Below are 20756 nucleotides of genomic sequence, written 5' to 3' on the forward strand. Positions count from 1 at the left end.
GATTGAAGATTTTCTGATAGGGAGAGAACAAACTGTAATAATAAATAGCTCTAAATCAACACCGATAACAGTAAACTCAGGTGTACCTCAAGGAACAGTCTTGGGTCCACTACTATTTTTAATTTACATAAATAATTTACCAAATTGCATTAGTTCAGGAACAAAAGTCAGATTATTTGCAGACGATTTCATAATATATAGAACAATAAAAACAACACAAGACACAGATATTTTACAAAGAGAATTAGCTGAATTACAGAAATGGGAATCAAATTGGAGCATGTCTTTCCACCTAGAAAAATGTCAGTTGTTAAGAGTAACAAAAAAAACTAAAACAAATTAATTCCACTTATCTTATTCATGGCAAACCAGTAACACAGACTAAAAACGCAAAATACCTAGGTGTTATAATAAATGAAAAACTGTCATGGAATCCACATATTGATGAAACTATAAAAAAATCCAACGAAGCATTAGGATTTATTAAAAGAAATTTCTATTAATCAAATAAGAACATAAAACTAAAATGTTATTTAACCTTGGTTAGGCCAATAATAGAATATGCATCCTCAGTTTGGGACCCCTCAACTCAAGAAAACATTAAGAAACTGGAATAGACACCAAATAGAGCAGTGAGATTCATAACAAACGAATATTCACATCTGACTAGAGTAACACCTTTAGTAAAAACACTAAATTTAGAAAGCCTTCAGGATAGAAGACTTAAAAGTAAAAAAGCAATTATACATAAAACACTGAACCATAATCTTCAAATTCAAAAACAAAATTTAATAAAATACTCTGAAAGACACAAAGATAAAGGCACATTCCTCATCCCATATGCTAGGACAAATGTGTACAAATACTCCTTCTTCCCTAGTGCTATTAGAGCATGGAATGGGTTGCCTGAGCTAGCCAGGAAAACCAGCGACTTGGCAGAATTTAAGTCATTGGTTAATATGCATGACTAAATGCATGACGCGTATGACGTAATCATCTTCTTTTTTGAAGTAACGTCTGTATTATATAAGATAGAAGATAAGAATAGAAGAGAGTAGCTAAATGGGGTTTTTAATTTAAAAAAAAAACTCCAGAGATTTTTTAAGTTAAAACCTCCCAACAGATGATTTTGACGATAAAACTTCCCTTTTCGATATAAAATCTAAAGCAAACTACAGCCACCTAATTCCAAGAGCGTATTCAAGAGAGGTTACACATTTCTCCCAGTGGCTGGGCTCCACATTAATAATGTAATCTGTCAAAATTGAAAAACACTAGATCTAAATGTGGCTCAACAAAGATGGCTAAGACAAATTTTAGGAGTCAGTTATAAAGATCAGGTCTAAATCAAGGAAATCCTATGCCGAACTGGTCGACCCTTTAATAAGGTTGTGACAGAGCGCTGCATGAGGTTAGCGCGACATGTTCTCCGACAAAACGAATTACGCATTATAAGAGTTGCATTGACATCCTAGTACAACTTGGCTCCACACTTTCATGGAGGTCCTTAGAGCAGAGGCTTCAGACATTGCCACTGGCAGATTTTTGTGAAAACAGCCAACGCGCCAATAGTTTTTGTTTAGCTTTTAGTTTCTCAATGCTCTATGATCCTATTACTTGTCAGTTGTAAGAGAAGGAGGGAGTAAGAGATAGATCTTTCTGAATGGTCGTTTTTTTTTCAAATGCATAAACAAAAATCACTCAGAGCTCTAAGGGACTAATTCAACTCATACCAACACATCTGTCAAGTACGATTTCTTTCCCTTGTTCGAGATACCAAACAAAATAATTAATTACCAATATTTAATTAACTAATTGTTTGTTTTTTTAACAATCTGAGATAGTATGTGGGGAAAATAACGTGTACAAATTGATAAAAAAGTGCTGATACGAAACAACTTTTCTGTTTGGTGTGAAAAGAGATTATGGACAAAGTTGATTCGTGAAACTGGAGAAGTGATGACCTGGCAATGATGAAAGTGCTCTAAGAGACACAAACATATCTTCCAATGAATAAACGTTATCACGGGCCACGTGGTACAAACTGTTTGAGACGTGCTAGAGAAAGAAAAATAAAACGTGTTTAGGACTACTGTTGTTCATCATAGTCCATTACGTGACCTCTGACAAATGCCAAGCCACACCCCCACTCGAAACCATGGTGATAGCACTTCTAGGATAGAATAAATTTTGAAGGGAAAGTCTTCATTCATATATTACCTGAGAAAGAGAAATAGTTTCCTGCAGGGTGGAGCAGTCAAGATGGGAAAGTAGTCATTCATATATTACCTGAGAGAGAGAAATAGTTTCCTGCAGGGCAGGCGTGGGGACCACGATGAGGTGGTACTGGAACGCCGCCGTTCATATATTATCAGATTACAGCAGACGTTAAGAGTCAAAATATAAATTGTTTTAGTTTATTCCTTTTTTTTTATTTAAAAAAAAGTTGAAAATTATGATTAAACAAGCAAAATATTTAAAAAAATATATTTGAAAAGGTTTACCTAGTGAGAAGAACTCCACATATACGCCATCTCTATAATGTAAGATTTATTAGTCTTTTTCGAAATCAAACAAAATTCATTAATTATCCCTCTTTAAGTGCTTCGACTCATTTATAGGATCAATAAATAATGGTGCAAAGTTTCAACTTTTACCACACAGACAGACAGACAGACGGAATGAGTTGATATAAGCTTTGTAAAAAAAAAAATCAATTAAAGAAGTTTGTCATAAAACAAAACTGAGAATGTAGGGCACTCACAAAGGACAGACAGACTGATAGAGTGAGTTGATGGAAGCTTTGTACAGACTAATTAAGCCAACAGTTTCGAGTCTATAATCAAATGTTTTTTCTATTTTTAATCTTTGACTAACGCAATATTCACAAAAGAAGACCACATTTCAACTGGTCTAAATACTATATTTATATATGACTCCTTCTGTCTCGGAAGACAATGGATGCGCACAGATGAGTCACTGGCTTTGGTTACGTCTTGAGATGGGGCAGAATCTGGAGTGACTGATCAAGCCAACTCTGGGGCGGCATGTTTATTCATCTGTAATAGGGCTAGCAGACAGGGCAGAATTTATTTTTTTTTCTCTTGGGTGACGCTGCTTCGTTTCTCTTGCATTCGGCCAAGTTTGTACCAGAACGTACAGTCTGTTTCCATGCTGTCCGGCCTTGGGCTATCTCCTCCCACATACTTTGGTCAATGCCCGTGGTTCTCATGCCTCGCTTACAGACATCTCTGTAGGTTAGTCTTGGGCGACCCTTGGGTCTGACTCCTTCTGCAAGCTCAGCGTATAGGATGTCTTAAGGGATTCTTCCATTGGGCATGCGAGTGACATGACCGAGCCAGCGTAGTCTTCTCTGTTAAAGGAGAGCATAGATGCTGTGCATGTTGGCCTGTATCAAAACTTCCTGGTTGGTGACAAGATCCCTCCAGGAGATGCACATTATGTGTCGTCGCAGGCAGCGTAGGTGGAAGCTATTTAATGTGTGTTCTTGACGCATGTAAGTTGCCCAGCTATATATATATATATATATATATATATATATATATATATATATATATATATAGAGAGAGAGAGAGAGAGAGAGAGAGAGAGAGAAAGAGAGAGAGAGAAAGAGAGAGAGAGAGAGATTTGAGACATGAATCAGCTGAAATCGACTAAATGAAAACGGCTTAAAGCATACTCAGTGAAAATTAAAATTGGAAATGTTATAGAAAGTTATTGATTTGGGTTATGATAATTAAAGACTACTTTGAACAACGGAAATGTATTTAGGTCAGAGAAACAGGATTAAAATCAGGATGGTGGAATATCGACGTACATACAAAGTGATTCGTTTGAGTACAAGCACAGGTTTTATTAAAGCTTCGTGACTAGCTTAACACACACACACAGTTTCTCTCTCTGATACGATAAGTTTGAGCCAGATGTCACGATATCTAGGTTACGATGAGATTGTGTAGATCACACAATGCGCTTCTGGTGTTCTAAATTTCAATTGTTCTATCTGACAATTTCAGAAATCTCAAACAATATCGTGATGCTGGAGATACTTCAAAGTATAAACTCAAAACTGAAATCTTCTTTCAAATAAATACTTTTTAAATAGCTTTTATTCTGGAACATGGAATCACTTTAATTATACACACTAGATAGATGTACAATACAATACAATTGAAATTGTTTTCTCTAGTCTCCGCTCTCTCTCTCTCCAAACTGAATCTCCATTCTTTAAATACTATCTCGTGTATCCCTTTTTTAGTAACGTCCAAACGATTTTTAGACCTTACCGAAAACGTCATCATTTTAAATAAACTAGTCATTACTTGTTAACGACAAGCAAATATGACCTTTTCCTAGAAAATATTCAATCTAAAAATAAACCTAATGCAATAGCTGCTTTATGTTACGTGACCCTCTCTCTCTCTCTCTCTCTCTTTCAACTTTATACATCAACTACCATGCCCCCCCCCATTGATAAGTCAGTTTTATTAGGTCGGGAAAGAAGGAAAGAAGAGAAAGAGAGGGAGAGAATATTTTTTGTGAAAGAGAGGTATAAGGAGAGGAAAATGGTGAAAGAGAGAGAGAGAGATTGAGTGAGAGAGAGAGAAAGAGAGAGAGAGAGAGAGAGAGAGAGAGAGAAATACTGGTAAATAACTATTTTGTTTGGTATCGAAAAACAGAAATAAATACTACTTATTTAGAGGTGTGGCTGTTTATGAGGAGTTATTCCTCTTCTTACGTTTTGTACAAGTTTTTGTTTTTCTCTCATTTTCCTTTCTCGGATCAAGTTAAAGTTTTACTGAAGTATTCCTTGTCGGAACAATACATAAATCAATAACAAACAACAAAACCATTAGTGGTAATTAATAAAAAATTTTAAATAGAAAAAGCAAACTTGTTTCTACAGCATGATGGTATATGGCAGTGAGTTTGCAGTTCTTTCTATTAGGTATTCTTTATATATATATACATATATATATATTACTTATTTTTGTTTACTGTGGACCTTATCCATCTTAACGGCAATTTCAAGAGAAGTCTTTTCTGTGAAAACATTACAGTGGGTTTCATCTAGCCCAGATTTTGTCGGCTCTTTATATCTGTCTCCTCTTCTTTGTCTTTATATCTGTCTCCTCTTCTTTGTCTTTATATCTGGCTTCTATTTGTTTGCTTCTTTAATTTGTTTGTATATCTGGCTCCTCTTAATTTCTTATAATCTGGCTCCTCTTAATTTCTTATAATCTGGCTCCTCTTAATTTCTTATAATCTGGCTCCTCTTATTTCTCTTTATATGTGGCTCTTCTTGTTTGTCTTATAGGTTATTGAGAGTATTGATAGACACAAGTTATTAGGGTTTATTTAACTGCTATCGTACGAAACAATTAATCTTAAAGGTCTGATATGACTTTTCTGCATCACGTAACGTATTGCTGTTGCTTAGTGGTCAAGCGCTTGGCTTCTGAACATGAGGTCCTGGGTTTAAATCTCGGAATTTTTTTTTAGTCCCTGAGTCGTCCCTACTCTAATGCGTACCTGACTATAGTACCGGAAAGTAAAGGCGGTTGGACGTCGATCTGGCCACATGACACCCTGCTCGTTAACCTTCGGCTACAGAAGCAGATGACCTTAATATCATGTCCCCTATAGATTGCAAAGTCTGAAAAGGAAAACTTTACTTCACTTTTAAACTAATTAGCTTTTACCCTTAACTTGTATCTATTGTTGTCATCATGTTGTACTGAAAGATGTTTATGGGTTGCCAAATGTTAAATCCACTATTAATGTGGATGTGCCTAACAGTCTAGTCTTCTTGATTAGGAATGTGCTGTGAACGAAGCTAGGTCTCGGGACCGCCTCATCTTTAGTGTTGTAATGTTGTGTGTTCGGTATCACTGCGAGCTCTCAGCAACTTGGTTAGGAAAAGTAGACAAATACCAAAGAAGTTCTTTTTATGATACCCTTAACAGAACAAATGTTTCTTCTAATGCCAAATCTGTCTGTCTCTCTCTCTCTCTCATTCTGCCTGTCTCTCTCTCTCTAACCTGTTTAATTCGTTTAATGTTAATTCTCTGAACTATTACGTCATCAATTTCTATGCTATACACAACTATTTTGGTTCTAGATTATAATCTTTAACTATTTAGAATCTATATCGCTTCCTTATTGGTATATTAACTTTTTTTAAAAAAAAGCTTATATATCAAATGGCTCTGTCTGTCTGTCAGGTGTCTGGTAAAAAGTTTGTACGGGTTATTTCTCCCAAACCCAATCTCGGATCAAGTTGAAATTTTAAATAATTATTTCTTGTATTTAACAAAATTACGAGTCAATAAAAAATTAGTTAAGTCTTTGTAATTATTTTTTTTTTTGGTATCGAACAAGGGAAATAAATTTTACTTGACAGATTTGATGGTATAAGCTGAATAAGTTGAATTAGTCCTCTTAAGGAGGCTTGAGCCCTGAGTTCGAATTCAAATCGTATACTTTTTTTTAAAGCGATCACAGTCACATTAACAGAGATAGCCCCTTCTTTCCCAAAAGGTCCAGATAAGTGATAGGATCATAGTGTATTGAGAAAACTAAAAGCTTGAAATAGCACTAAACAAAACAATTCGTTAAAATATTTCTAATCGCTCATAATTATTATTGATGGTCTAGAATCTAGATCTGTTACAAATTTAATGACATGACTGATCCAAACTAATTTATACAACTACGCTCATTATAAGCTTTTTTTTTTTATTTATTTGTTTTTCATTTTGCTTTAAAGAAAGTAAAAAGGAGCTCAAAAAAAATATGTCAATAAAGTAAACAAGATTACAAAGAGTGTTTGTGTTATCACACAAACTCAGAGTCGCTCCCCGTCGAATCCGCCCATGGACCAGGAATATTCAAGCCATGGTCTTGTTTTGATAGTCTAAAGTTAAAAAAAAAGTACTTAATTTTAGTGTGAATAGTCGCAATAGATAATAGATCAACTGTTCGTCCACTTTTACACTTCCTATTTAAGTGGGCTATTGGAACGAATGTTCGACAACGAATTACTTCACATATTACTTGAGGAGCTTTAGTGACATCGTAGAGAAATATCAAAAGAAAAAGAAAACAAGATTTAAATAAAAATGTTTAAGATAATGCCACGAGGGCTTATTGGAAGCATCGAGTTTCATGGCTTTTGAGAGAGAACCAAAATGAACTGTCAGTTTAATGAGAAAATTGCGCAAGTGGCTTTAATGCCAACTTTAAAACAAGGTTATAAAATAATTTCTTCTTAACTTGCTTCGCGTTTCACAATAAAAGCCAAGAGATGTGAAAATACATTAATATGTTTATAGCATTATGTTGTTGGGTTGTTTTTTTTTTTTTACAAAGAAATTTTATCGTCAACATCCATTAAAATAATTGATGAGATTTTTACGTCCGTACTTCCAATTGGATGTTTAAAATCAATATTTAAGTATTTAAAAAACATATCCTGTTTTCTTGTATATTGCATTGTTATGCCTGTCATTGCTTTCGTAAAAATAGACTAAAGAATTTTGTTTGTAACAATTTCTTTGTACCGGAAATTTATTAGTCGGATAATAAAACGATGACCATACATCAAAAGATGGACAAGCCTCACGCCAGGTGGAACTGAAAGTAGGACAGAGAAGAAAGAATTCGATGAACTGCAGAAAAGTTTTGCTCTATCGATCCAATAGACTACGAAACAGGGGACTTCAACAATGTAGAGCATTGTCCTAAAGTCTTGAGATTAAGGAGGATTGCAGTAATTAATGTGACCTAAGCAGACCTAGATGTGACCTACATTTTTGTTAGTACATCTAATGCAGACAACCGTTTCTACACAGTGGGTCAATTTAAACTATTTCTTTCACCACCTGAGCCAGTCTTTGGATGAATTTTCCATTTTTTTTTCTTTTTTGTCTCCATTGTTGTCCCGAGGTCTTTAAAAGTTTTGAAGTGAGCTATTTGAAACTTAAGTGACTGACTTGCGGGCCTCGCAACACAGGTTGGGAGCCGCGGCTCGAAAGTCTAAAAGTTATTTGTGGATTTCTGGCTTCTTCAGTTTAACTACTACGCATGCGCGAAAATACCTATACCTACACACACGCACACAAGGAAGAGAGCAGTGCTGTACCACATATAATGACCACTAATGGGTGACGTTGTTGCTTGCGGGACAAAACAGCTCAATCGCATGATTGACAAAGCATGTTTTGTGTCTTGCGCTTTTCGCCAAGCTAAAAGATTGTGCTGTTTGCATGCATGTTTTTCTTCATGTGTCTCCAGCCGAAGCGAACAACATATAAATCGATTCCCTTTTGTCCCTCTTCCATCAAAATAATCAATAGCAGTCAGACTTATAAGTACATTGATCGGTAAATCCCCCCCTCCCCCCAGCCGGGGGGCCAAAACAAAAAGGAAAACAAATTACAAGGAAAAGATAATAAGTGTTGACATTTCAAAAACAACACGATATTGAGATAGAATTACTTCCCTTGTTGAGAGATGGCGCAATAACAGGATTGAAGTCGAGATTTCTAGTTCCCTTAAGAATAGCGATGTTTTAGTCTGACAAGTGAAGTGAAAATTAACAGTTACAGAAGTTTAAGACAAACAGGGCGGAATAGTAAGAAAACAAACGTTCACTTTTAGAGTCCTCCGTAGGGAAAACCCGACATTGGATTTATGCTGTCCGTCTGTTAAAAAAGTAAAAGCGTTTTAGAAAATCCGATATTTCTATTATCTATATCGTGAGGTTGTATACGCAAACTGTTTTTTACTTACATATAAAAAGTCTTACGTAGAATAATTCTACAGTAAAGTGGTCACTATGTAACAACTATTCAGAAGGAAAATGTATACAATCTCATCTCAGCTCAGCCCGTGTTCCCATCTGGGGCATAGGCCACCAACTAGCTTCCTCCAGGCGTCTCGGTTCTGGACAAAATGTTCGCAATCGGAATGTCGTTCCCATCATTTACTCTCCCGAACAGATCAAAAGTAATACCATTCTAGAGGAATGAAGTCTTTAGAAAATATTGTACGAGCAAAGGTAGACATTAATAACCCTTCACTAAACACATAACCTATGCAACCTCATCCAGTTATTCAAGGAATATTGATCAATGACTAGAGCTCCCCTGTGCATAAGATATTCATCTGTAAACTTCTAATGCCATGTTCTCTCTCCCTTGGGTCAGACGCTGCTATTACCATGGTGGACAACAAGACCAGATATCCAGATGTCCGACAAAGATGGCAATCGAATAGTGAATCCGATCTTTGAACATGATGCAAACCTGATGCTGTAATCAAACTGTAATCTGTAATAACAGGAAATTTCATAATTTTGAAAGCAAAAGCGGCTCCAGCAGTATTAAATACGAAGTCTAAAGGCTGAACAGTATTGAAATGCTTTAATAGAGGATTTAAAAAAATAAATAAATCAAAAAGTGCATTTTTCTATGCGTTGATTGTATGTACTATGTCACACGAGCTTTTGGATAGAGTAGACAAAGACTGCATTACAAACAAAGAAATTAGATTAGTTCAGCGATTGGATCCTAGGCCGACCCTAAAAATTGCGTGACCCTATGCGAAACGGATTGCGCGGGGCCCAGTCTAGATAGGGATAGGCCTAATCATAATGTCAAAATTAAGATTTTCTTTTAGAAAATACATTTGTCTTTGCAATAATTTTTTCTCCAATGAAAGCTAACAAAGCCACGTTTTTTTATCGTGCATACGATTGGGTCCCTGAAGTGACAATTTTTTTTTATTTTTCAGCAGATTTTTTATGAGTTTACAAAAGCTTTTGATAATTTCATGAGATTTCCATGACTTTTTCATATATTTTGGGATTTCTGGAGATTTCCAGGATGTCTTGAAAAATCAGGAGGCCTCAGAAACACTGTTAGTAGCCTATATATAAATTATAATGGTTTAATTCAATAATTTACACCTAGAATTAGCGCGGGGCCTATGAAAGTGCGGGCGCATAGGTTGCACCAAAAAGCGTTCTATGTATAGTTTTTCCGCCATACATGAAAATCTCTAATATTTACGAACGGCTTAGAAGTATAGAAACTGGAAGCAGTAACAAGTGAAGAAAAACATTTAGCTATAGATCTATTTAGAAAGAAACAACTACAAAGATTTGTATTAATTCACGTAACACATAATAGAACATTCGTCATCAATATGTGTACAAGGGCATACTAGCCATTGCTTATTAAGAGAAAACAAAAATACAAGAAGGAGCAAAAACAAATCTATCCAGGAAGAAATGCAATAACTTCATTGCAGTGGAGAAGTGCTGGGACTATTGCACTAGTTTCAATAGGAGTATTACAAGAGCCGGCAAAGAAAACAGCCAGCTAAACTAGAATCAGAATTATTGTGCGAAACAATTTTAGATGACCATCCCTATTCCAACAGTGTGAATAGCTCTACAGAAGTATTGATCGAATTCGTGTCAGCACAGAGACAGACTATGAGTGAATAACGGGCTGTGGAGAGAGGTCGTGCATTCGTGTGTGAGTGTGCGTCTTGGAGGTGAGAGGTGCCCGAATTCTCGTGGCTGGTCCTTTAACACTGCGCGAGATCAATAAAGAATTGTGAGTTGGCTATTTAAAAAAGAGAACATTCCTGTGATTGAGTCGGTCATGCCTGTGACGTATGGGAGTCACCGTGACCAGGTCGCTTAGGTGCGTAGTACATCATCTTCACTAGGACACGTTTTGTCTACTATGACTGTTGGTCACGCATGAATGGCTCTATATCAATCCTCCGTGAATGAGCCATGTCCATAGCAGAACAGGAGTGGCTCAATCTATTGCTTCGTTTTCTAATGGTTCGACGACATAATGGCATAATCAAAGAATGACGTCAAAATACAGCGGCGTATGAATGTCGTAAAGAGCATATACATAGTACTAGCAGTACACCCCGGCTTCGCCCGTTGTTCCCAAGCTTTATAGTGTTTATTGTGCCGAAACATCTAGTCCTTTCTTTTTTTTTTTTTCAATAAACAGACAACATTTTAACGCTGCTCCCTAATATACATTTGGCCCTTGAATTAGTGTATCTATTACAATGAAATTTAACTCCCATCTTTCTCTCTCTCTCTCTTTCTGGAACCCGTATGTTTTCTGCATTTTTTTCACCCTGCGCATAGTAATTTCTCCGACATAGATTTGTAACACTGTACAAGTTATATATTTAAAAAAAAATAGATGTCGTTTTATGCCATAATATTGTGTGTTCAAGATATACATTTATCAGATATTGTTGAATGAAAACATTCGAATGTACACGTTGAAAGCGAAGTTTACCAAATAACATTGATGTTTATGTTTTGGGCTAGTTTTAAGGTTTTTATAACAATAAAAGTAAAGATTTGGTTAAGAATTTGAATAACAGTGAGTGTATTTTTTCCCCTTCATTTCACCGCACAGTTACGGTGGCCTCCCATAATAATGTAACGGTGTGAAGTTCAGAAACACTCTATTTAAAATTGACTAACATTTCAATGTAGTGTCGCATGGGAAAGGGATTAAACTCCTTAGTAGCTCTCTGTTCCGTAAGTCTAGCGGCCTAGCCGCAGGCCGAAAATATTAAAAAAAAACAACACTGCCTAATAATTAATTTATAACCCGACTTGTCAAAGTATGTCTGAATTTAATACAGCGAAACATTAGCTGACGTTTATAGTCTTGTCACGCTTCACATTTCAAGAAAAAAAATAACTATGTATAGTCGTATCTAGAATTAATCTCATTTGATTAGAATTACAGAACAGTCAAAAAATACAAATATATGAAATAAAAATTTAACTAATACATCATATCAGTTTTTTTTATTTAAAGACATGTGCAAAGGGATGGAAAGCATATTCTTTTGGCGCTTTTCGCTGTGATCCAATCAAGAAGATCGGATTATTAAGAAGAGTTCGTTAACGGCTTACTAACGTGAATCTAAGGAGAGCTATCTAACAGCTTATTAAAGTGAATCTTAAGAGAGCTATCTAACAGCTTATTAACGTGAATCTAAGGAGAGCTATCTAACAGCTTACTAACGTGAATATTAAGAGAGCTATCTAACAGCTTATTAAAGTGAATCTTAAGAGAGCTATCTAACAGCTTACTGACGTGAATATTAAGAGAGCTATCTAACAGCTTACTCATGTGAATCCATTTTAGCATTTGTCTGCATTTAATTTTAAATTAAAAATTTGAAAAAAAAAGCACTATTCCTCATCCTAAAAGTTCCCCTTTCAGACCGTGCGATCTATGGGGCAGTTGATGTTAAGGTCATCTGTTTTTATGGCCAACTTTAAAGAACAGGGTGTCATGTGGCCAGCACAATGACCAAAGCCTTTATTTTCCCAGAGGTACCCATTAAAGCTGAGTGGACGTCCAATATTAAAAAAATCCCAATCTTCACCGAGATTCGAACCCGAAACCCCAGGTTCGGAAGCCAAACCCTTAACCACTCAGCCACCGCGCCCCCTCTACGCCCTGAGGACGGCCAATTTTTTTTATCAACTGTTACATTTTGAGCGTTTCGAATTTAATATTATAGTTGTGAACAAATGTGGGGAATTGAAACCTAGAAATCTTGGTATTATGAAAATAGGTGTCCTTCTTCAGCCGTGGAATGAGAATGTCTCATCTCACATAGAAATAAGTTTCAAGCCTGGACATTAGCTACGGTTGGAACAAGGTTGTCTAAACAGAAGTTTCAAGCCTGGACATTAGCTACGGTTGGAACAAGGTTGTCTAAACAGAAGTTTCAAGCCTGGACATTAGCTACGGTTGGAACAAGGTTGTCTAAACAGAAGTTTCACCCTCTCCATGCAGCCATGTCCAAAAAAAAAGGGAAATATCCGATACAAATAGTGATCAGCGTACCCTGCTAGGATGTAGAGCTACATTTTATAGGTAATGGGGCATTTGCAACCACTACCACTTCCGACAGTGTGAGATCAGTGGGAAGGGGGAATAAAAGGCTGTACAAAAAAGAGTCATCAGACTGGTGAAATTTCGTTCTAAGAATGTGTCCATTAAATGTACGTGTTCGATGAAAGAAACCTCTACTTTTTACTCTGACATATATTTCTAGATTGACACGTAGAACATAATTATCTTTATTTTATTTTTTTAAGGAAATTCTTTAATTTTTAAGATAAAATAAAAATTTAACCAATTCGGGATCAACATATTTAAACCAAAGTTAAAATTTCTTCAAAATATGAATCAATGACGCACCCAAACCCTCTCACAAATTTCATCCAAAAACTAAAAGATGCTTTTACTAAAGTAACCCCCCTCAACTAAAGCCTCATTTTCCGCCTAAGAACAGAGAAACAGCACATGTTCCAGAAGATGAAAATAAGAGCCAGTGTAATTCGCCCTTTCAGGAGTGTCAACAAGAGACCTCAATAAGAACCTGCCCTAATTTTATAGACAAACTGTCTGGAGAACTACGGGATTTGAAAAAACACTGCGAGTCCATCCAGACATAAAGCTGGTTATTTGTATCAAATACAATGTGTCCAAGTATATTCTAAATAGCCCACTGTTCGAATTATATTGCAACATATTAAACCTATCTTTAAACACGTTAGACTTAGGTAAACAAATGTGGAAAAAAAGGATAAATTTGCATGTCAATTATTTGTATGATTATTTTGTATCTTTTAAAAATTGGTTAACAAGTAGAGGAAATATATATATAATATCAAATATAGGTATAGTATATCATATTACATAATACAACAAAGCGATAAAGAAATATCCCCTCATCAGGGCGGGGAGGGGGGGGGAGTCCCTAGCGTTGTATTGAATATTCTACAACTGCACTAGTGTCTCTAAAACAAATCTGGTGGGAGAAAGAAAGAAGACTTAGAAAGAGCAATGTTGGCACTTACAATTAGAGTCCACCTCGAAACAGTTTTGAATTAATCTCGTGAAAATGAAAGATTTTTTTTTTAAATAACACTTGCTTTTTTTTTTTTAAATTAAATCCTTACACAGAGAAAACCGAAGGATATTGTTCGTCCTTGAACTTGAACAAATCTGTTTATGGTATCATCTATTGTCATTGTGGTTCCGAAATAAACATTCAACAACTCGGCGTATCCTCAGTCACTAGCTGTAAGAAAGGAATAAATGGATGCGAGTTCCCGCTCTCTTTCTCGGTACCTACATGAAACATGTGTGAATTGATGGACTGCTACAGTATCATCAGATCGATACTGGCCGTGTTGCCTGTCTTGGCATAACCTCTCTATTCTACTACTCTAGCGTGGAACGCGTACAATCCACAAATATCGATACCTTGTTTTTTTTTCCCTAGTTTTCAAATGCACTACGATATTTCAGTTTGAGATCGTTATGAATCATGAATTATCACAAACATCTAATCGGATACGTTAACACGTATTAACATTGAAAGATAAAATAAATATAAAGTGTGGACTTTGAAGGAATCGATATCAATCGATACCACTATTGTATTCCGGAAATCGTCTGGTTGGTGCTGTCTCTTGTCGCTTGCCGACCTTAGCGATTTTCAGAGCCGGTCGTCTTGTCATGGAAGTTATAAGATGGATGGCGTCGGAATGTCGGGGCATATTGGTGCTATAAACCTCTTTGTTTTAGAAAAAAAAAGTAGCTTTACGTCTGGGTGTAGAAAAATGCCCGGTAAGGTGGGGCAATAGGCCTAGTCTAATGCTCTCTGGCTAATTATAAGTATTAAGATTTGTAGTGCATTTGAAAGTTATGACGTTCGTTAGACTGTCCTACCGCTCACTGTATAGACAACTCAAACAAGGACAAAAAGGAGGACAAAGCATTACATTGGAGGACAAAAAAGATAAAGTAAACTTTTACAAAAAATACTGGACTTATATTTATTTTAATTAAACTTTTAATAAATCATAGGGTTTTATATTTATTTTAATTAAACTTTTAATAATTCATATGGTTTAGGGCAACTTTATTACATATTTCCTAGAAGAAAGGCCTTTAACAGTAGTTCATCATTCGCGCTGCGTAGGACATTTTCTTCAAATTGAACTTTGTGAGAAGAAGAGCTCTCAATGAGTCAAGACATAATTTAATTGTTCTCGTATGTTCACTCTGCATTTATCCGCAAAAGAACGCTCTCAGCGTTTGCAGAATATCTCGGAATATATGCACCATGTTGCATTCAGTAGTGAAGAACGTGAGCTGGGCATTCAACTTCAACAAGAGTTTTTATAAGTTGAGTTTTCAGCTGTGGAAATACATTCTTGCCTTCTTTCCTGTTGATGCCTCTAAAGTTCACATTAGTATTGTAGGGTGCTCCTAATATACAAAAGCAGCTCTGGATTTATGCAGTGCGTAACTCCACCCCCCCCCCCCAAAAAAAAAATAATTTTTGCCCTAAAAATACATATTAAATGTTTACAAAAAAAAAAAAGAAATAGAGTTTAAATTTACAAATACTCTATTTATTTCTTCTAAAATATGGCATGCTTTTAGAAATAAGTATTACTATTATTTGATATTTTGGGATTTTGGCACATCGCCACAATTGTCCATAAACCCACAAGGATTACTTCCCTTTTATAGCTCAAGATCTAAATGTTATACAGCCAAGTTATTAAATATAACGTCCATTCATAACTCGAAAAAACGTAAACATTTATATCATTTAATAAGAACCTGTTGTAAATATACATTTCAGTGGATTTTCTTTAAAGCTTTCGAAAAAGTGAAGATGCCTATAAATAATAAAGTTTGCGACTTTTGCAGAAGAATCACAACTTATTATCATGTTACGGTGTTTTTCGTTGGCATCATGAAAACACCAAACTGCGGGAGATGGGCGGACTTGCGTAATATAGATCTTAGAGAGGAAGTGGAGATGGATTGGTCACACCCTTAGAAAAGGTAGTAACAAAAGAGCTGGACAGGCCTTAGAGTGGAACCCCCCGGGCACGAGACGTAGAGGAAGACCAAAAAGTACATGGCGACGTAGTGCACTGGATGAAGCCGAGAGGACAGGAAAGAGCCATTAAAAAACTAGCAAGAGACCGTGGAGAGTGACATGAGGCCCCCCCCCCCTATGTTACACGAGGAACGCAAAGAAAAGATGATGATGATGATGATGATGGCGTTCTAAATCAATGCTGTCCTTGTTTGCAACTGACATGTGACACGAAAGAATTACAAACAAAACACACACACACACACAGACTTAGCTTCATTTTCTGTGCTACCATCAGCAAAACACGGATAGTTAGTCTTCATGTGATCAGAGAATGGGCTTCTCCATATTATTCTATGCAATACGTAATCATCTTCGTTTTTGAAGTATTGTCTATAATATATAAGATAAGATAAGATTAACAGTACCTTGAACTCAACGTTAGCCGACATCTTGAATACCAATTTGAATCATTAAACACAAGAGACAACAGCTAGAAAACTAAGTTGATTGGTCTTATATGTGCCATTGCAGTAGAGAACTAAGTTGATTGGTCTTATATGTGCCATTGCGGTAGAGAACTAAGTTGATTGGTCTTATATGTGCCATTGCAGTAGAGAACTAAGTTGATTGGTCTTATATGTGCCATTGCAGTAGAGAACTAAGTTGATTGGTCTTATATGTGCCATTGCAGTAGAGAACTAAGTTGATTGGTCTTATATGTGCCATTGCAGTAGAGAACTAAGTTGATTGGTCTTATATGTGCCATTGCAGTAGAGAACTAAGTTGATTGGTCTTATATGTGCCATTGCAGTAGAGAACTAAGTTGATTGGTCTTATATGTGCCATTGCAGTAGAGAACTAAGTTGATTGGTCTTATATGTGCCATTGCAGTAGAGAACTAAGTTGATTGGTCTTATATGTGCCATTGCAGTAGAGAACTAAGTTGATTGGTCTTATATGTGCCATTGCAGTAGAGAACTAAGTTGATTGGTCTTATATGGGCCATTGCAGTAGAGAACTAAGTTGATTGGTCTTATATGGGCCATTGCAGTAGAGAACTAAGTTGATTGGTCTTATATGGGCCATTGCAGTAGAGAACTAAGTTGATTGGTCTTATATGTGCCATTGCAGTAGAGAACTAAGTTGATTGGTCTTATATGTGCCATTGCAGTAGAGAACTAAGTTGATTGGTCTTATATGTGCCATTGCAGTAGAGAACTAAGTTGATTGGTCTTATATGTGCCATTACAGTAGAGAACTAAGTTGATTGGTCTTATATGTGCCATTGCAGTAGAGAACTAAGTTGATTGGTCTTATATGTGCCATTGCAGTAGAGAACTAAGTTGATTGGTCTTATATGTGCCATTGCAGTAGAGAACTAAGTTGATTGGTCTTATATGTGCCATTGCAGTAGAGAACTAAGTTGATTGGTCTTATATGTGCCATTGCAGTAGAGAACTAAGTTGATTGGTCTTATATGTGCCATTGCAGTAGAGAACTAAGTTGATTGGTCTTATATGTGCCATTGCAGTAGAGAACTAAGTTGATTGGTCTTATATGTGCCATTGCAGTAGAGAACTAAGTTGATTGGTCTTATATGTGCCATTGCAGTAGAGAACTAAGTTGATTGGTCTTATATGTGCCATTGCAGTAGAGAACTAAGTTGATTGGTCTTATATGTGCCATTGCAGTAGAGAACTAAGTTGATTGGTCTTATATGTGCCATTGCAGTAGAGAACTAAGTTGATTGGTCTTATATGTGCCATTGCAGTAGAGAACTAAGTTGATTGGTCTTATATGTGCCATTGCAGTAGAGAACTAAGTTGATTGGTCTTATATGTGCCATTGCAGTAGAGAACTAAGTTGATTGGTCTTATATGTGCCATTGCAGTAGAGAACTAAGTTGATTGGTCTTATATGTGCCATTGCAGTAGAGAACTAAGTTGATTGGTCTTATATGTGCCATTGCAGTAGAGAACTAAGTTGATTGGTCTTATATGGGCCATTGCAGTAGAGAACTAAGTTGATTGGTCTTATATGGGCCATTGCAGTAGAGAACTAAGTTGATTGGTCTTATATGGGCCATTGCAGTAGAGAACTAAGTTGATTGGTCTTATATGGGCCATTGCAGTAGAGAACTAAGTTGATTGGTCTTATATGTGCCATTGCAGTAGAGAACTAAGTTGATTGGTCTTATATGTGCCATTGCAGTAGAGAACTAAGTTGATTGGTCTTATATGTGCCATTGCAGTAGAGAACTAAGTTGATTGGTCTTATATGTGCCATTACAGTAGAGAACTAAGTTGATTGGTCTTATATGTGCCATTGCAGTAGAGAACTAAGTTGATTGGTCTTATATGTGCCATTGCAGTAGAGAACTAAGTTGATTGGTCTTATATGTGCCATTGCAGTAGAGAACTAAGTTGATTGGTCTTATATGTGCCATTGCAGTAGAGAACTAAGTTGATTGGTCTTATATGTGCCATTGCAGTAGAGAACTAAGTTGATTGGTCTTATATGTGCCATTGCAGTAGAGAACTAAGTTGATTGGTCTTATATGTGCCATTGCAGTAGAGAACTAAGTTGATTGGTCTTATATGTGCCATTGCAGTAGAGAACTAAGTTGATTGGTCTTATATGTGCCATTGCAGTAGAGAACTAAGTTGATTGGTCTTATATGTGCCATTGCAGTAGAGAACTAAGTTGATTGGTCTTATATGTGCCATTGCAGTAGAGAACTAAGTTGATTGGTCTTATATGTGCCATTGCAGTAGAGAACTAAGTTGATTGGTCTTATATGTGCCATTGCAGTAGAGAACTAAGTTGATTGGTCTTATATGTGCCATTGCAGTAGAGAACTAAGTTGATTGGTCTTATATGTGCCATTGCAGTAGAGAACTAAGTTGATTGGTCTTATATGTGCCATTGCAGTAGAGAACTAAGTTGATTGGTCTTATATGTGCCATTGCAGTAGAGAACTAAGTTGATTGGTCTTATATGTGCCATTGCAGTAGAGAACTAAGTTGATTGGTCTTATATGTGCCATTGCAGTAGAGAACTAAGTTGATTGGTCTTATATGTGCCATTGCAGTAGAGAACTAAGTTGATTGGTCTTATATGTGCCATTGCAGTAGAGAACTAAGTTGATTGGTCTTATATGTGCCATTGCAGTAGAGAACTAAGTTGATTGGTCTTATATGTGCCATTGCAGTAGAGAACTAAGTTGATTGGTCTTATATGTGCCATTGCAGTAGAGAACTAAGTTGATTGGTCTTATATGTGCCATTGCAGTAGAGAACTAAGTTGATTGGTCTTATATGTGCCATTGCAGTAGAGAACTAAGTTGATTGGTCTTATATGTGCCATTGCAGTAGAGAACTAAGTTGATTGGTCTTATATGTGCCATTGCAGTAGAGAACTAAGTTGATTGGTCTTATATGTGCCATTGCAGTAGAGAACTAAGTTGATTGGTCTTATATGTGCCATTGCAGTAGAGAACTAAGTTGATTGGTCTTATATGTACCATTGCAGTAGAGAACTAAGTTGATTGGTCTTATATGTGCCATTGCAGTAGAGAACTAAGTTGATTGGTCTTATATGTGCCATTGCAGTAGAGAACTAAGTTGATTGGTCTTATATGTGCCATTGCAGTAGAGAACTAAGTTGATTGGTCTTATATGTGCCATTGCAGTAGAGAACTAAGTTGATTGGTCTTATATGTGCCATTGCAGTAGAGAACTAAGTTGATTGGTCTTATATGTGCCATTGCAGTAGAGAACTAAGTTGATTGGTCTTATATGTACCATTGCAGTAGAGAACTAAGTTGATTGGTCTTATATGTGCCATTGCAGTAGAGAACTAAGTTGATTGGTCTTATATGTGCCATTGCAGTAGAGAACTAAGTTGATTGGTCTTATATGTGCCATTGCAGTAGAGAACTAAGTTGATTGGTCTTATATGTGCCATTGCAGTAGAGAACTAAGTTGATTGGTCTTATATGTGCCATTGCAGTAGAGAACTAAGTTGATTGGTCTTATATGTGCCATTGCAGTAGAGAACTAAGTTGATTGGTCTTATATGTGCCATTGCAGTAGAGAACTAAGTTGATTGGTCTTATATGTGCCATTGCAGTAGAGAACTAAGTTGATTGGTCTTATATGTGCCATTGCAGTAGAGAACTAAGTTGATTGGTCTTATATGTGCCATTGCAGTAGAGAACTAAGTTGATTGGTCTTATATGTGCCATTGCAGTAGAGAACTAAGTTGATTGGTCTTATATGTGCCATTGCAGTAGAGAACTAAGTTGATTGGTCTTATATGTGCCATTGCAGTAGAGAACTAAGTTGATTGGTCTTATATGTGCCATTGCAGTAGAGAACTAAGTTGATTGGTCTTATATGTGCCATTGCAGTAGAGAACTAAGTTGATTGGTCTTATATGTGCCATTGCAGTAGAGAACTGTGCAAAAAAACGAACATTTTCTCATTTTAGGCTAAAGACTGCCAGACTGAGGACACGACCCCAAAAGAGAGGTAAAAGTAACGTTTCCCTTTCAGACCTTGCTATCTATGGGTCAATGATGCTTATGTCATCTGTTTCTGTGGCCAACGGTTAACGATGTGGGTGATGTGGCCAGCACAAGGACCAACCACCTTTACTTTTCCTCTAACTAAAGTCAGGTGCGCTTTTGATACGGGTGGACTCAGTGGTGCTCTAAAATCCCGAAATTCAAAATCCCAGTCTTCACC

At 36.4% G+C, this 20756-nt stretch overlaps 1 protein-coding gene across 1 annotated transcript in view; it reads right to left on the bottom strand.

The window, feature by feature from the left end:
• Positions 1 to 14294, bottom strand: part of LOC106067302 (uncharacterized) — a 105300-nt gene extending 91006 nt beyond the window's left edge. The window contains exon 1 of the mRNA XM_056044405.1: positions 13961 to 14294. The gene's annotated coding sequence lies outside the window, so the exon portion shown is untranslated. The remainder of the gene's footprint in view (positions 1 to 13960) is intronic.
• Between the last annotated feature and the right edge of the window lie 6462 nt (positions 14295 to 20756).

Source organism: Biomphalaria glabrata, chromosome 10, assembly GCF_947242115.1.
Source record: "Biomphalaria glabrata chromosome 10, xgBioGlab47.1, whole genome shotgun sequence".
Taxonomy (NCBI): domain Eukaryota; kingdom Metazoa; phylum Mollusca; class Gastropoda; family Planorbidae; genus Biomphalaria; species Biomphalaria glabrata.